Genomic DNA, 18853 nt, shown 5'->3' with positions numbered 1-18853 from the left:
TCAAAAAGAGGATTGGTTCATGCCTAATAAGGAAAATATGAAATGTTCTAGGAAGTGACTTGAGTCTAGATGGAAGCAATGGTTATGGAAAAGTGTAGTGTGTTGTGAAGTCTATGTTGCTTCTTTTTTTTTTTTCTAAGGCATATAGTTAAAGCCTTAAACCAACAAGTAGTTGTAAGTGATGAGAAAGGAGTTACAACCATTTCATTGAGTACAGGTTTGAAACCCTCAATTCAAGGGTTTGGAGCAAAGAAATGGCCCTAATTTGCAATTTTACCATTGGAAATCGATGCCATTCAGTGAAATGCAAGTTAATTGTTTTATTTTATGATTTCAAAAGCACAGGATAGGAAAATCCCATTTTCTATTTTTAATTTGAAGCCCTAGGCTAAATATAACGATGTATTTAGCCTAAAAATGCACTTTTTGAGCATGTGATCAACAAAGGAAGGTTGTGTGTCAATTTTTTTTAATTAAATAGTTCCAACTCTATCTGTAGGAGGTTACCAAATCAATGAATTGGTTCCATGCACCCAACTGAGGCAATTCTATCAAGCCTTAGCCTAACTTTATCAATTAGGCTAAAGTGTTTTTTATAGCTGTTTTGAGTTGAAGGAATGAAATTGATAATTGGTGTTTGGGGGAGTGAAAGGGTTGTGTTTGAACCTATTTAATCCATTCCAAGAAACCCTAAATCTATAGCCTTAACCTTTTTTTAAGGGAAATTTGTCAAGAGGGGCCTAGTTTACAAGAAGGTCAAAAAGCCGCAAAACTATAATATAGGTAATTAGTTCTTTTGTGAGATGTTTGGTGGTTGGAACCAAGAATCAAATCCATCATTTCAACTAGTGTATGAAACCCTAGGACTTGGATTAGCATATTGAAGTTTGTAGTGCCTTTTTAAGGAAGTTGGACCCTGGGAGTGAAGTGGGAACCTAGGAAAGGGAGAGTAAAAGTTTGGATAAATATTACATCAGCATATTGATCCATATTGAAGGATTAGATTGGAGAGAAGTTAAAATTGTGCACTCTGCATCAAGGGTCTTGTATGTATAGTGCAGTACAAGTGACTTACATATAACCACATTAGTGGCTAGCAGGAGTAGTAGAAGGCAAGGTCAGTCAGTAGTAATAGTACTAACTAACTATACCATACTATGCTATGTAGAGGCAGACTATACTATGATCATAAATAATAACTAGGCCTAGGTGTTTTCATGCCTATCATATGATCATGCAATTGGTAATCAATTGATAAAGTTAGTAGTTTACTGTTCAGTATTAAATTGTGTATCAATTGACAATATTGTATCAAAGTCAAACTGATTACATATTAAATTAAGCTTGATAAATAGCAAGTTTTTATGCAAACAAAAAGAAAGTGACTAAAATAGAAATCCAACAATGACAACATCTAATCATATTAAAATGTTTAATTGCAACAATTGACCATGAAGTGATGGATTAAAAACTACCACTTGGCAGACTTTAAAGATGTCAAATAGAAAAAGAGACTAAAGAGTAGAAAGTTGAATCAAATTTCATTTACCTAGAACTTCTATTTGGTGATCAACTTTTGCTAGATTAAATCATGCTAGTCTAATATAGAGTAGATTTGAAACTTACCTATTTGTCAAGCCAAGACATGACAAAAAGTCATTATTCTTTGCCACTCATTCTTCATGAAGGTGCTCATAATTTGTTATTGGAATTGTATGATTCTGGTCATTGTCATCTAGTGCATGCCTTGTATTCTTTTTCCTCATTTTCTAATGAGGAAAAATATATTAATTTATAGATTGCAACATGATAAAAAGACAACCCTCGTGATAGAAATGGAGCAAGTATCATGAAAAATATGGAAAAAATAGTTATAAAATAATATTTTTCATGCATTTGAAATTTAGCAAATAGTTATAGAAAATTTTCTTACTTTATGCTAAAAGTATTATATGATTGATCTGCAAATTTTTATTGAGCCTACTCAAGATGGAACCACTATTGAGCACCATAATGTGCATGGGGAAGAAGCACTAGACATTATTGGTCTAGGAAATAAATAAATATTTCATGGAAACGGACTCATGGAACTTTTGTATTGATCATAGGGCATTTAAACGTCCTTATAGAGGAAGAGTGCTAACAAAAAATGGAAGATCAAAGAAAGGCGATGTCAATTCCTCATATTTCTCCTAAACATTGCATCCATACTTGTGATAAGTACACTCATAAGAAGGAATGGATGGAGTGAAGTGTTGGCAAAAACTTAAAATAGCCATGAAAAATGAATTGCTATATGTTATTATTTGGAGACAATTGAAGTCTATTATAATCTATAACCACATGTCTTGACATAATCTAGAAGATAGACCCACATATTCATGACCAAAAAAAAAGTGATTCTAGATTATCATTATCCAAAAATGGCTACATGAGTCAACACATCTAATAAACAAAGAATTTAACATACATATTTTATGGCCAAACCATGCTGATAATTTACATTGTTCAATGGCATTACCATACTAATATTATTATAATCTTATGCAAATGATTATTATTCAAGCAAAAAAATGACATAAGAGAAATCAAAATCAATTTGTTAGCTACCTTTCAAGGAAACTCCCCCATCAATTCCATTCAAGGCAGAAAAGGCCACATTATTACCCACCAAATCTGGAGCTTCTATTATTTGTGACATTTCCTTTATTTTCAACAACAATCTCCCAATTGCACTTCTATCATAACCTCATGTAGATGTTGGGGGTCAGCAATATTCCACATCCTAATTTGAAAATAAAATTAAAAATATTCAGCAAGAACCATTATCTTTCTAGCAATATAAAGAAGACTGGTGATTTTTCACATTAGCATGATGTCCTTATTTCTACGTAAAATGATCATTCACAGGTAGTTACCTTTCAAGGAAAGTTCCCCATCAATTACATTTAAGATAGAAAAGACCACCTTATCAACCACAAAATTTAGAACTTCTATTGTTTGTGATATTTCCTTTGTTTTCAACAACAATCTTCTAATTGCACTTATATAATAATCTCCTGTTGATGTTGGGGTTGAGAAATATTTCACATCCCAATCTAAAATAACAAATGAAAATATTTAGTAAGAACCATTATCTTTATAGCACTATAAAGAAGACCAATGATTTTTCACATTTTCATGACATCTTTATTTCTAGATACAATACATAGGCTACAATCTTTCATAAAAGTAATGTGAGCAACATAGTGTTAGAATTCTTTAGAATAACTGAGAGGGGGGGTGAATCAGTTATTCAAGGTCCAAATGCCCTATTAATACCTTTTTACTACTTTTAATGGATCCATACCCTTTTCATCTATTCAAACTTAAATCAATCATATAAGCAAGTTACAGTAAATCAATATGCAAAGATAAAACACTCAAGATCAACACATGACACAATGATTTATGTGGAAACCCAATTTGGGAAAAACCACTAGTAACATGCTACTTGATTCTCACTCTTCTAAAGTGGTGCCCTGTTAAAGGCTTACAACACACTGTTAAATGTGACCTTGTTAAAGGATTTCACCAAACTGTTAGGAATGGGCCTGGTCAAAGGTCTTTAGAACATTCACTTGGAATGTCACCCTGTTAAAGGATTTATCTTATGGCTATTAAACCAACCTAAGTCCATAGGATTTAAACTTACTTTTATAATTGCTAGAAAGTAACGATAATGGTCTTTTGATCTGATATAACTTACAACATACTTTGCAGATTTCAGATCACACTTTCAGTTCAATCCTTATGCTTGGCTTTAATCACTTCAGCTCTGACTACTTGTCTTCCTCTCAAGCTTTGTCTCCTTGAGTCTTCTTACTCATTTTGCCAATGCAATCATCCTTGTCGTCATCTATCCAAACAGAGTTCCTGTGCTTTCTTCTCCTTAGCACATTCTTCAGCACTTTATGCTTTTATGCTTGACCACCTCTCTTTCCCTCTCTCGCTCTCTTCTTCTCCTTAACTTATGTCTTCTTATATAGGAGTCTAATTTGCTTTTGCCGCTCAATTTTCCCTCTCCAATTTTAGGGTTTCAAAATGGATTAGGTAGGATACAATGTATCTACCCCATATCTTGTTTTCTTCTAGAAACTTTGCCAGTTGTATCTTTAAAAATGTTCTACATGGTGTTCTGTGCCACCAGCTCATCATTCTTAACTTTCTTTTAATTCACAGATTTCTAGATAACAACCTTGTTGGCTTAGATCTAGCGAATCTTCGATTTCCAAAATAATGCAGCAGCTCAGCATTATTGAATTACTGGTGCTCGGCACCTCTATGTTACTCGGTACCTATACCTGCTCGGCACTTGGTTCTTCTCGGCACTTGATTCTGCTCGGTACTTTGGTTCTACTCGACACTTGGTTCTACTCGGCACTTGGTTCTACTCGGCACTTGGTTCTGCTCGGCACTTTGATAAACTCTGTGTTACTCGACATCTGAACTTGCTCGACATCTAAAGTTTACTTGACATTAACTAGGAATTTGCTCGGCTCTTACTAGCTTGCTTGGCTCCTTCTCTCTAATGAACTTAGTTTGAGCTTTACAAAAGAATTAGCTAAAACCTTAAATCTTTGATATGTTTCAGTGTGCCCATTCTTTGTAGTATGTCATCAAATACACTTTTTCATCAATGGCTTAGCTGATCCTTGTACTTCATTACAACATCATAACTCCAACCTTTCTTTAGGTGTTCTAGTTACATCTTATTGATTTCCACCACCTTGACAATCAACTAATTGATAGTATTTGGATCACTAAAGCAATTGTCATTCCTAAAAGTAGCAAGTTTGACATCAATGACAAAACAATGATTGAGGACATTCTTTACTAGTTCCATATATTATTCCAACAACTTATCTTATGATCATTTCAACCATTTCCAACACATAGTTTTTAAATTAATTAAGAATAAGAGAATAATTCATTTTGAATTATGTTCGAGTGGAAATTAATCTTGCAAAATTAATGAGAGAAGAGTGTGACCTATCTTTGGAGTTTGTATATAAAGAGAATACATGTTTAATAATATTATTTCAGTGTGCCTACTAGATCAATCTATCTAAAATGGATTAAAAAAATTGAAGAAAATTAACTTGGAAGGATTATTAATATATTCATTAGACTTCTCTTCCATTAAATCTTAGACAAGGGAATCTGAGAACAAATTAAAGTTATTGATATAGCTAATATGTGAGTTAAAGACTATAACAGTCAAAGTTGGATCAGCATGTGGGTGTTAAAGACTGTTTATTATTTTTCCTTATTTCAGTCTGTTGCAGTCCATTTTCCAAAATGATTCTTCATGGAAATGTGTTTTAACTTTATTTCAGATAGAAGGACATTGATTTATCTTTCATTTTGCATTGGAATCAGCAAATTTGGTTTCATTTTGAAGAAGTTATTTCATTTTTACTACAGGTTGGTCAAAACCCTCCTATAGTAACCAACAAGATTTCAAAATGTAAAAGCTTTGTATTTCACAAGGAATAAACCCTCATCTCTAGAGGGAAGATAGTAGATAGGATATATTTTGAGTTACAATTGATTTTAGAAATCCATGATGTTATTTTCACATGGATGTAATGGAAAATGTCTTAAATTTCTGTCTCAGATTGGGTAGTGATAGATTTCTTAATGTTTGAGTACACTTGGTATAATCTAAGATGTCTTGAATAGATCTAAAGGTGTGGTGAGTTGTATATGGTATTATAAAGTATAACCAAGGATATAAGGAGAGTATTTAAATTATGTGTGTGTAAGAGTGACTATCTTAGAGTTTTGATCTTATTGTCACAATGAGTGTATAGAATTGGTAGTCTAAAAACAATTATGGTTGAGGGGTCAAATGGACTCTTGAGACCTTGATATTTTGGGAGATGGTAGGTATTTAAGTTACCTACAACTTTCATTATTTCTATTAAAATTATTTTTCATGTTTAGAGAGTCAACCAAAGGGATTTCTAAAAATTGCCCAAGAAATATTGAATTTAGGACAGTCATCTATGTTCTAACTATGCAAGTGTCTTGAAGGGGCTTGGGTTATTTAGCATTTTGAAAGGAATTAAAATGGTCTATTGTGTTATGATTTTGATTTGGTAAATTGAATTATAATTTATATGACTAGAAACTGGAGATACAAAGGCCATAGATACTTCCTGCATTGGTATGTAAAAGTGTTTCCATCACAACTTTTCTAGAAATATTCTATTTGGATGTATTCATATATGTCCATAGGTAAGACAATGAGGAAAGTGAATACATATATATAGGATATCAAGCTTGGAGAGTAAATTAGCACAACATATGGCCAATAAAATGGTAACATACTATAGGAAACTAGGGATTAAACCCTCTGCTAAGGTAAAAGATTTTGATATATTGTAAGGCAAGGGCATTTGTGGGCTAATTGGTGGCTATAATATCTACATTCACAAAAGCCATTTGAAAGATTGGCTTTACTAGGATCAAGGTAAAATTGATGCTTTCCATAGTAATTACTCTTCCTCTGACAGCTTTTTGACTACTAACACACCGGCGGTGGATTATAGAAGTACCAAATAAATGGAAAATGGAAGGCCACATAGTGGCATATGTAGGAGTAGATGAAAATTTTGTAGGACTTTTTGTGTTGTAGATTGCAATCCACTACAAGTAGCAAAAGAAGTTAACAAACTTAAGGTTGGTTATTAATCCCTTGTAGAATGCATTTGGTTTTTGGAGATTGTATTTCAAATTTTTCTTTTGAAGATTTTCTTATCATTATTATTTTTGGTTTGCATGGATTAATTTGTGTTCTTTAATTCCTTACTACTTTCATAAATCAAGAATTATAGTGGTCATGCTTACAAGATACTACTATTTATGTTGGATAAGTCAAAAAAGAGGTACAGACCTTAATGGCTAGTTTGAGTAAGCAATCATGTCACAACATTTTTAACTAACAAAGGAGCCCTCTTAATGGTGTACAGATAGGAGAAATTGAATTACATGCCCGATTAATACCGGAAGACAAGCTAAAATTTATTGGAGAGCTAAAGGAGGAGGGAAATATTGGCATGGTGAGAGATGGAATTAATGATTCACTAGCATTAGCATCAATAGATGTGGGGATAATTATTGGTGTGGAGGGCTCTGTAATAGCCATGGAATCTGTAGACATGGCTCTCATGTCTAAGATGTGAGGAAGATTGTTAGTGCAGTGAAAATAGGGCGAAGATCAAATACATAAATGTTGCATTTTCCCTATTGATAAAGGTAACCTTGGTGGTGCCTACTGTCATGAGCTATATCTACTTTGGATGGTTATGCTAGTAGACACAAGCAATTATCTAATTGTAACATCCTCATCATCATAGACATACTCATCATCGATGAGTGTTGTATGGACCTAGATGTGAATGGGCATAAGAATCCGCTACATTTCTTGGGCCTTTACAAGTCTATTGCTACATTGTATAATATTCAAGATAGGAAAATAGTTATTTTTTCATTGGTTACTACCCAATGGTAGTGGGCCTTGACTATTCATAAAAAAAAATTAAACTGAAATACCTCTCAAATCACTATAGTGTAACTAATGTATAAATTTTGAGGAAAAAATAGAACTTCCTTGTAATGATAGAAGTAGCTGATAGAAAGGATTCCTTTAACATTATTACCTAAGAATGCTTATGCTTTTTTATATTACCCAGTTCAAGATTTTCTAGAAGTTTTTTTTTAAGTTTTTTTTTTTGGAGCCTACTTTTTAAGAGTGTTTTTTTTAATATCTTTTTCTTTGGAGGATGAATTTTTATAGGTGTCTTTTTTAATATCTTTATTTGGAGGATGATTTTCAACAATTCTTTTGGTGGATACCCAGTTTCCTCTTCTTTAGACAATGTTCATGAGTAGGCAAGAATTTGAGGTGAGGAAGGAATCAACTAGTGGAGTAGGAAAATTAGCCTCAACCTTGATTTTAGATAGAAATGGAGTTGGTGTAGGCTTCCAAATATACTAGTGCTAAGCAAGAGTGATCCCAAAAGAAGACTAGGTGATCTTAATCTCAAGAAAGTAGTGCAAAGAGCCTAAGTAAGTTGCATAAAATCTATCATTGAAAGAAGATTTGACTGTGTTAGTGATGGATGATGAGTTCCATGTAATGATTGTCATCAATGTAGAAGACAAGAAGCAAATGGGAGTCTTCTTATTGTGAAATGTAGACATTTGGATCTAATTAGCATCTGGTGAATCTTGTTGAGAGAACATTGGAGTCCATGTTGGCATACCATGGTGATGGAGCCTTCTTGAGATGATTGATATACTTCCTCAATCTGCAAATCAAAGAAGAATCCCATGAAAAAACTTGTACCTACTCCATGTACCTCTCATCCTAAACAACCCCATCTAGAAATGCACTCTTCACAATCATTTGATGTACAGCCCTATGATGAATTATAGCAATCAACAAGGGGCAAATGAATGGAATTCATCTTAGCAATGAGGACAAATGTCTTTGGGTAATCAACACCACAAAATTGTGAGAAATCTTTGGCCACAAGCCATGCTTTAAAATTATATATCATTCCATTGTTGTATATTTGGTTCAATAGAGCGACCTACATCAAACCATTTTCCATTTTAAGCCATATTTTATCCTTTTCATATGCCATCATAGCCTTATCATATTTCATACTGTATCCTACCATTTTTTCAACTTTATGCTACATAATTATTATTATTCAATATGTAAGTGATACTTAATATATTTTTGGGATGAAATATGAACTGAGTTGTCTTTACTAGAAAGCTCTTTTTATTTTAGCCTCAATGCACATCTTCTTATCACCACCTATGTAGGAACCTTGTTGTTTCTCTCTACAGGAATTTCTTGTGTCATGCCCATGAAGTTTTCACTCTCTTTGCTAACCAGTTCATGCCTTATTCTAATAGCCACCATAACATTATCTGTCATGTGGATTATAATAACATATGTGCTTATTATTTTAGAGACAACAAAAAATCAGTATGTTTCCTATTTTTAGTTGCTGCTATATCAATACAATTTTTCATTTGTTGCCAGTGGCCAAGGTTTTTCATGAGCCATTAGTCTATTGGTCATATGCCTAGAAACAAATTTCACTCTAAATTAATGCAAGTTAATTCTACTTTTCCATTAAACTTTACATTGTGCAGTTCTAGACTCAATCCTATAGCACCCACCTTTAATTATTTTTGTTTTTATATATAGATTTAGAATTGTCTTCAAATTATATTTATCATGCAGTTAGTGTAGACTTAAATACATTGTATGCCAAAAAGCTCTAATTTAGAGCCAATCAAGTGACACAAAGTTTATAGTATAGGAGTTGTTAAAAGGTATGACAACATTATATTTTGGTGACATAGACCTTTTTAAAGATCATGTATTATAAATCAAAGAAAATAGCGAGTCAATAGGGTTTTCTACAATCTCAACATGAAATATGTTTTGTTTTACAACATGGCTGGTTAATATAAAGAAGACTATAGTCTATAAGATATCTAGAATGTGTTTTAAGTAATACCAAAAAAAAATCATTTTTACTTACTTATGATTCTATGGATTTAAATATGAAGAAATTGTATAAGCTTGAGCTCCTTGACAAGTTGGAAGGAATTGTTTTGGTTGTTGTTAACAAGTATTCCTAATACATTGGTCATCAATTGTTATTTGTAAAGCCCAGATCCATGGTTACCGTGTGCTACCAAAAAGACCAATTATATCTGAGTAGTCCTAGGAAAAACATCTACTTTTGAGTCATGGGTGTACAATTTGATACCTAATTTTCCACCAACTATTTTTTGTAAAAGTCTATATGGGTGTTCTTTTGAATAGAGAAACAAATATTTTTGTATCTATACTCAAGTGTGCTCAGATGAAATGTCAATGAGAATCATATTTCATTACATTAAGCTCTTGTGGAGGGAATAGTTAAATCTATTAGGCTACCTCCCTTATTTCACAAGAATATAATTCTCCATTTCATGATCAAAATTTGGTTTATTATTACTTGTAGTAGTACTATCATTTTTTTAATATCAATGTATCTCAAATATTGTGGGAATCAGGTTGTAGTATTAACAAGGGTCCTTAGTTTTTAGGCCAGTAGCATTTTTTTCTTATAGAAAAAGAGAGATTCTATTTGTTGGGGCCTTTACCTACAAAAATAGTATCCCTCTTCAATAAAATACGATAGTCCATTTATGATTAGATTTCAATGTCTTATACTATTTGTAGCTATCATTTTGTAATTTCAATGTAGGCCACACATGATGAAAATCATGTTGTTATTTAACAAATAGATTTTTTATCAGTGGCTTGTTTTAGAAATCTAGGTCTGGTAGATTCTAGTTAGTGTTTGGATATTGCATTATCAAATTTTCTAGTTTCTAAAGAGGAGGGAGTGAATCTAGATGCAAAAGATAATGGCAGGTCTTCTAAAGACTCGGGTTGAAATCCTATAAGTAATATCTTTGTAATTCATTATACCAAACTAAAGGAAGTTGAACAAAAAAGAAAAAATCTTCCAATCATTATAATGACTGTGCATGAAATAATGGAAGTCATCAATCAACTTCCTATTATGAATATATGTGGGGAGGATGGATGCAGTAAAACTACTCAAGTTCTATAGGTGCAATCCCTTATTATTTCCTAGTTTCTCATTTTTTAAGAGGTATTAGAATTCCTTAATTATGTTTCCCAATCTCAATTGCAATTTGCATAATTCCTTACAATTGAACAGAGAATTTTCTATTGAAGATCTTGTTTGAAGCTAGATTGGGTTCAAGCAAGTATAAAGCAAGGACAAGAATTATAAGTGTTATTTAGCCCCAACATATAGCAGTTCTTTCTACTTCCAAGGGAGTTTCTTATGAATTTTCCTTTCACCTTTGAAAGGAAGTTGGATTTCAAGTGTGGTGTGATTAATGAAGAGGAAGGGATAGTTCCATCAAGATTATGACTGATGGAATTCTACTTCATAAAGTGCAGGTAGAGAGTTTATACTTATCATATTTACCTAAGATGATTGGAGAGACTTGTAGCTTCTGTTCTATAGAATCTTTAATAAAGACAAAATTACAACACTTTATGACATTTTTTGTTGTATGAACTTAGTTGATTTGTCATCACAAAATCCTTTTATTTATAATGTGTGTAACAATGAAGCCTAATGCTTTGTCATGCTAATCATTGACTTTTATATTTTTTCTATTCTGTGCATATTATAGGATATTGATGCTTCACTCCATAGTATGATTTTCTATTGAGGATTTACTCAATGTTTGTGTTTGATTAGGAACTAGAGAGTAGTTTGAATAAAGACATCCTTATTAGAATGCTTCATGAATTATAACTCTTTGGTAGGTTTTATGGTTTTATATTTTTCATTTACAATTATATATGGATTATTACCTAAATAGCCAAAAGAGGAAATAAATATAAAGGAAAACTCTTATTTATTCTATATTTAGGGCAAAATCTATATGAGGGGTAATACAAAAAAAAAAAAAAAAAAAAAATTGGACAACCCATTGAAACATGTTTAATGAGTTTAATGTTGGATTTGATAATTTTGTTCAAATAACAAAAATATCCTATAATACAACCAATTATAGAATATCCTACAGGAAAGGTTCTTGTGATAGTTCAGTTCTCTGCCAGGATAGAACTGGTAAATAATTTTGGAAAGGCTTATAAAAATGTTTTAGCTATTCACAATAAGTTACCACCAAATGGTACACTTTTATTTGTGATAGGGAAATAGAATGTAGAATTATTATGTAAGAAGTTGGAAAAATCATTTGGAAAAATAATCAAAACCAATGCCAAACTAGTGGGCATTCTTCATGTGACAAGCTCATTTTTAGCTGTAGATAAGCTTGCAAATCAATCTAACATGGAGGAGATGGTTGAAGTTGTGGATGTTGTTGATGAAAATGAAATGTCCAACAAAGGATTTAATGGATTTAATACATATGATGATGATGAATTTGATCATAAGTTAAGGGAAAATTTATAATCTTCTGATATTGAACTTAATTCAAATTTAGATTAAGGAAGAGAGAAGGGCAGATCAAACTACAGGGTTTCTCTATATTTTGCTCTTTGTAGTCCCATTTTCAAATACCCTCTTAAATCTCATTGGAAAAATCAAAACGAGAAAGAAAAGTCAATCTAGTTTTTGAATTTCCCTACTCATTACAATATCTTTTGCCAGGCAGGAAGTGTGAGGGTGTGTTGAGAATAGGATTGATGTCGTCAAGGCCACCTATAACAAAGGCCTTAAAATGGAGGGTAAAGGGAGAATGACCCTTTCTAATATTGGCAATGTTGATGGAAGAAATCCTCAAGAAATTGGTGCCAAGAATCTTTTCCCAATTGATCGCCATGTGACCAAGAATTGCATTGCTACATTGGCAAACAATCAACATTTGGTACAGGATACTCATTATTATAAAATTATACATGAATTTGAAGAGTTTGAGGTTGATATGGAGGACCTGGATGGATCTTCTTCATTTCAACCTGAGGAATGTCATGAAGTGGAAATGGAAGATCCACTTGATCCAACGGTGATCTCAAATATTGATGAGGAAGATATGAAAACCAATTGGTCATTTTAGATTATGTACAAGACATTTACACTATGTATAGAGAAAGGGAGAACCTTAGTTGTGTTCCCTAAGATTATATGTGGGAGAAAATAGATATAAATAAGAGAATGAGGGGTATTTTGATTGATTGGCTCACTGAGATATATTTGAAGTTTGAGCTGTTGGAGGAAACATTATTCTTGATTGTCAACATTATAGATAGATACCTCTCAAACGAAAAGGTAATGAGAAAGAATTTATAGCTAGTAGGGTTACTACTATGCTCTTGACCTACAAGTACAAGGTCTCTATTCTTGTAGTTGATGATTTCATCCAAATTTCAAACAAAGCCTACACTAAAGAAGAAGTTTTACAAATGGAAAAATCAATGCTCAGTGTATTGGGATTCAATATGAATGTACCAACCCCATATGTTTTCACTAAGAATGTTTTCATCAAGAGATTTGTCAATGCAAATTAATTTGATAAAGAGTTGGAGACATTGTCCTTCTTCTTCATGGAGAGTTGTCTGGTGGAGTATGAAATGTTGAGGTACCCACCATCAATGGTAGCAACTGCAGTTGTGTACAAAGCACAATGTACACTAAACAGAGTTCCTTATTGGAACAAGACCATGGAACATCATGCTGGCTACTCAAAAGGCCAACTTTGGGAATGTGCCAAGATGATTGTGGAGTACCATCACAAAGCATAGCAGGGTAAGCTGACATGTGTCCACAGAAAATACTCATCTTCCAAATATGACTATGCAACAAGGATAGAACCAATTCTCATGATTGCAGAAGAGATTCTATTCTAGACTGGACAAGTAAAGAGACTATATTATTGTATATATAAAATGAATTTCAGAGGGTCAAGGGGGTAGGATTATCTTATCTCTTCATTAACATGAAGAGAATGTGGATAACAATAATATAGCAAAGAGACTGCACAATATTGTCTAGTCTAACAATATTATTGTTGCAGTTGTAATTTGGCTAACAATAATTTGGCTACTTTAGGGTGATTGGTGATCAATTGTGATAGTTTGAATTTTGCTACTTTAGGGTGATTAGTGATCAATTGTGATAGTTTGAATTTTTAGTTTTCCTGGAAATGATAAAGTATACAAATTTGAACACCAATCTGGTGCAACATTGTTGTTTTTTCTTAATTAGAAAAGAAATTATTTCCCTTTCATTTTGTCAAAAACTAAATAAAGATACAAAGAAGAGTTTCATAATAATGAAAATAACCCCCTTAATGAAACTTTGTAGAATGTCAACTCCTTACATAACTAGGGTGCATCAAATAAAACTCTAAGATATACATTAAAAATCAAAAAGATTAATTTTGTTTCTGAAACCCTAACATATACATCAAGAAAAATATCTAAACACCCTCACAATGAGAAACAAAAAGTTATGTGTACCAACATAAGATAAAAGAACACAGTTTGATCCACCTTCATGAATTCTCAGTACACACAAATAAGACTGTATTTTATATGTTTGAAAATGGATTTCTTGCTGGAAGCAAAATTGACATAATGTGAGTATTACATGGTGTAGAGGATAATAATGATGTCTTGAAAGCAATTCAAATTGACTGAAAATATTATGGGAGAATAAGAATAAAACTTGTTTGTGTGCCACAAATTACATTGAATTGAATAGATCTACTCATGCATGGTCTTGTGCTAAATAACTAAAGAAGCAATGAAGGGAATTGAACTGAAAAACTCTTAAGAAACATACCGCGAGTTTCTTCAACCCTCAATTTTCAAAATGAAGATGAATTGTTTTGTCTCCAATCCCCTATCTTTGGCTTAATCAAAGATTTAAATTGAGTTTATTTTGCAATTATATATATGGTACCCAAATATCTTGTACCATTACTGTATTTTGATCATTAATATTAATGAATTCAAAATTATATAATTATTCTATTTTTTATTTTAAATTAATTATTAAACACCAATTGACAGAATATTTTAGGTGATGTTAAATTCATCTTTTATTTTTAAGTTTAAGAAAAAATAAAATAGATTTAGTTTAAGATTTAAGATAATTAATATTAATAACTTATGTTTTTAAAACATGTTAATTATATCGTAAATATCTTAAAATTTTGAAACATTTTTTTTGAATTGGAGTAGTTTTGGGATGGTTTACCTCCTAAAAAGAATTCGTTCTTCACCAAAAACTTTGTGAGCATCACCTAGATGTAACAAGTGCTATTTGATGTTTCATTCATTCTCATGAGAGATGGGTTAGGGTGAAACCAAGCATTTAATGACTTGTCAAAGATTGAATGTCTCTTTTGATAAGAATGAGGAACCTATCATATATTATTGATTCAATGGTTTCATGTTTCAGGGGTGCTGTTATGTGGAAATGCCTTTAATATGTTAAGGTCAACATCAAAAATTAGAATTTGACATATGTATAGATTAAAGCATTTAATGTTTTCATCCTTTACATTCTTATTTGACATTTTTCATACCATGTCAAGGTCAACATAAAATCTTTTCATTTTTTAATAATGAAATGTACTAAAAAAAATCAAACTAATTAAAACCTTTGCCTAATCACCAACGTAGTTAGAAGGAGAAAAAAAATCTCAATTCTCTATGAAATCCTAAATGGATTTGATTCTTTCTACTATAGATAGATTTGGGATATTAGGGGAAATTAATAAGCATGCAAACATTTTTCAAGTGAAAGAAATATAATGTTTATATTAAGCACAATATTAATATATGACCACACTTTAAAAAAACTACAACATCTAATTAAAGAAATAAGATAAATTTAACCTGATCTATTGATATTAAATGGTAGAGAAAGTGCAAAAAGAAAGTAAAAATGACAAATTATTAGTCACTAATTATCCAATCACTTATTTAGTCACTTATTTGGTAGTTTGTGACTAATTATTGAGTCACTTATTTAGTCATTTCTATTTAGCTGATCTTGTGATTTTACGTAGTGACTAAATTAGTCACTTATTTAGTAACCCATACCTATAAATTACAAAGAAATGGTGGAATTTGATCAATTTTTTGTCACGTGACTATTTTTTTTTGTGGCATGACTAAAACATTTAGTCACATAGTCACATATTTGCCAAAATGTACTAGTGAATGCCAGAGCTAAAAATTATGTATAATAGAGAACATCTTATCTAGTGTACTAGAAGATTGAGTAATTCTACCTATAAAATTATATCTTCTATATGGTACAACATTGATCAATTATGCATATAAATAAATATATGCATTGGAATACATGTGAGTGCCCAATACAATTGGTATTCTACGATGGCAGATCTAACATATGGAATTAATGAAACCTTGAGAATCCTATTAGGCTCTACATCATAACTAAACCTTGAGAATCCTATTCTGGCTCTACATCATAACTAGACCTTGGAATTGATGTAATGTATTGTTTTTAGTTTTCAATTTGTTATACGTTTGTAGTAATAATTTATGATAAATGTTTAGATGCATAACATAGAAGGCAGGCTTTAAACATGAACAAGAAGATCATAAATCAATATGACAATGACATAAATTGCAAATGATAAATTTTTGGCTATATGTAATAATTTATGTTTTGAATTGAAATTTTGTTTTGACTCTTGAAGTATGATTATTTCTTATATATATATATATATATATATATATATATATATATATATATATATATATATATATATATTGATGCAAAGTGGCACAGTGGAAGGATACAATTCCTTTACCCTTTAGGGAACTAGTTTAAATCACCAACAATCTCCTTACAGACTCACCAAGAGTTCTAAAACTTAGAGGTGTTTGATACAGCTTCTCCCAACCTCTAGGACCTTGAACCAATCCCTTCAACAAAACCCACAGTTTAGAATGGTGACCAAACAACAACTTTGCAAAAACAAGGCTACTAGGCAAAACATGAAATGTTAAGGTTTTCACTTGAATAGTCTATGCAATAACAGAAGGTATAGTGGATTTTGGTGAGGTTTAATACCACTAACAACATATCCCAAGACCAAAACTTGATCCACTCCAGCACTCCAAGGATCCACCAAAGTACACAGACCTAATAGGGCCCTAAAAGGCTTGGTTTTCAAAGGTGGACCAAAAGAATGGGTTCATGAATCAGGTGTAGGGCTTAGGATATCTATTAAGGACTATTTAAACATCAAATCCACCTTTATTTAGTTTATTTCCTTCATGTACAACTCTAATAACTCAAATTCCTACAATTTAGGACCTAATACATGCAAATATTTGACCTAGGGCTTGCAAGTAAAATTACCTTCCCTTGGTTTTTCAACTCCAACTTTTTGAGTCTATAAGAACACTCCCAAGGCTTTCATTTCTATTGGGTTTTGTTCCATTTGAACTATACATTTTAAAGCTATAGGTCCATTTGCACAAAACCCTCCTGAACCTAGGGTTTCTGGACTGATTTTAGAAAAAATGCTCTAACTTTGCTTAAAAATCACCAATAAACCTTAAATCAAGTGCATAGGATAGAGGACTCAATAAATTTTCTCCTTTGACATTCAACCTTCTATCCCAATCCATACAGCACGTGTGGAAGCAAGAATGCAACAATTCTAAGCCAAAAAACTAGTAAATTTTATTAAAATTTGCAAAAATTTGTACATCAGACCAACCTATTCTTTTGGGAAGGTTGGGTGTTATATTTATATTCTTTATTGATTGATTAACTACCATAGAAATAGTTGGAATTGGTTCAAACTTCTTCCTCCCTAATTAACAACTTTTGTTGCATTTTTGCAATTTTCAAACCAAGAAGTCCTAAGACTTTCAAACCTACCTAAGACTTACCTAAACCTATTCTAAGGTCTTTTCAACCTTCTTGGAGTATATTCCTTAAACCTTTTTTTTCCCTTATAGGTCTCTAAGGATTCATGTTTTATATGAACACCAAATGAACCTTGAGCCTTTACAAATGGGATTGTTATGACATGATCTTATTCCTAATACCTAAAAACCTTATCAACATCTTGAAGAGACACCTATATATATATATATATATATATATATATATATATATATATATATATATATATATATATATATATATAAGTTATTTAAAAAGTAAAATAGACTGGTAGCAAATTTAACTTGCTTGTAAGTTTTGTGGCCTATCTACACCTAAAGAATCAAAGGCATCACAAGTCTCAATTTCAATAACCACAATATTACAAGAAATCCATCTAGCAATCTAAGAAATCTAGAGAGTAATTCTTCCTTGTATCCCCCTGGTAGGGAACCTACGAGATCACATAGCTAATAAGGGTAAAAGTGGAATAAATTTTATTCAATTTTTAACACAAAATTGAAGCACATACATTTCATTTTCAATTCTTCTAACATTAAATATTTTGATATATCTCATTGATTAAATATATAAATATTCTATATTAACTCAACAACCAAGTTCTTATAGGTTCCCAAACATCACTACTATAAATGCATACATAAGTTCCCATAAGTAAAAACCATCATAGATATATGAACAAGATTTCATTATAAATAATTTAATCCATTATTACAATTAGATAGTGTAAAAATCACAGAAGCGTACCAAGGACAATCATCTTGATATACCCATTCTTCTTTATTGCAACTAAGCATGTGTACATGTACATATTACAAGGAGCAAGTAATCATTATATATCATGTTTTCATATACTTCTAACATTTTTCTCCTCCAACATGATCTCTATACAAAATGGATACATAAGTATTATATCATAGTCATGATACAAAAATATGATGTTACAACATCTAGTCACACACAAAAAAAGATTGAAAATTGGAATTTGTGAAGAAAGATCATCCAAGGCTCTTGAAAAAATCTGGAAAAATACTCAATGGATAAAAGACTTTCCACCCAACCATGGAACCTTACTGCCCTACTTCCCTAAGCTAGGAGATAACACAAGGCCCCAAACCAAGTTCAAACATAAGCAAGGGGATAAAATAGCTATTTTAACACTGATAAAGTCTATTGCTGATCAATATTGTATCAAAAATTTAAACTGATTAGGTATTGAATTAAACTTGATAAACAAATGGTAGAGAAGGAAAACTTTAAACATGAACAAGATCATAAATCATATGACGATGAAATATTGGAAATGATAAACTTAT

General features: G+C 31.7%; 1 pseudogene; it reads left to right on the top strand.

Moving 5' to 3' along the window:
• The first annotated feature begins 12357 nt into the window (after window positions 1–12357).
• Window positions 12358–13483, top strand: LOC149534031 (G2/mitotic-specific cyclin-2 pseudogene; annotated as a pseudogene).
• Window positions 13484–18853: the final 5370 nt, after the last annotated feature.

This window comes from Cupressus sempervirens, chromosome 10 (assembly GCF_028749045.1).
Source record: "Cupressus sempervirens isolate cs-2001-9-10 chromosome 10, ASM2874904v1, whole genome shotgun sequence".
In the NCBI taxonomy this organism is placed as follows: Eukaryota; Viridiplantae; Streptophyta; class Pinopsida; order Cupressales; family Cupressaceae; genus Cupressus; species Cupressus sempervirens.
Note: the sequence above shows the minus strand (reverse complement) of the source record. Positions and strands in the feature narration are given on the sequence as shown.